Below are 635 nucleotides of genomic sequence, written 5' to 3' on the forward strand. Positions count from 1 at the left end.
TTGATAGGCCCTTTAAGTGGACGGTTACCATGTACAAGGGTAGTACTTGGCATGTTGGTTTTATTCTTCACAAGTGGAAAAATAACATTCATAGTGAAAGACAGTTCTGCTGCCAGAAATGGTCTTCTACTGAACATAACATTTGTGAAATCAGTGGGCAGAATGTCATTGGATTGAAGGATTCTCAAATAGCAGACATACTTTCAATGTCTGGGACTATAGTCACCATAACAGTCATAACCTGCTTATATCTTTGAACATATTATTAAATGGATGACACCAAGCATTATGAAAAGCCTGATGGATCACACCATTCCTGAGGTTTACAAGTACTTAGCATGGCAGAGACACAGCTGAACTTCTCGAGTTTCCCTCTTTGGCAACTTCTGCATCGTGTACATGGAGCTTTCCTGGAGCCAGGGGACGTATGCTACATGAGGACTGTCCTATCTTACATTGTGGATGGGAATCTTAACAGTTCCAGCTGATACTACCTTCAGATATCAAGATAGTACAGCCTTATCCTTGTTTTACACGTATAAAACTTTCAGAAGATTTATTGACTTTCCTAGAACAGTTTCACTCCTGGAAACCTGATGCTTTATAAACCATTGTGCTTAGGGTGATGGATACAG

The 635-nt window shown here is 40.0% G+C and overlaps 1 pseudogene; it reads left to right on the forward strand.

Annotated features, from left to right (window-relative positions):
* LOC101566435 overlaps positions 1-357 on the forward strand; it is a 4,164-nt pseudogene extending 3,807 nt beyond the window's left edge.
* The last annotated feature ends 278 nt before the right edge of the window (positions 358-635 follow it).

Source organism: Octodon degus, unplaced genomic scaffold, assembly GCF_000260255.1.
Source record: "Octodon degus isolate 3935 unplaced genomic scaffold, OctDeg1.0 scaffold00436, whole genome shotgun sequence".
Lineage (NCBI taxonomy): Eukaryota > Metazoa > Chordata > Mammalia > Rodentia > Octodontidae > Octodon > Octodon degus.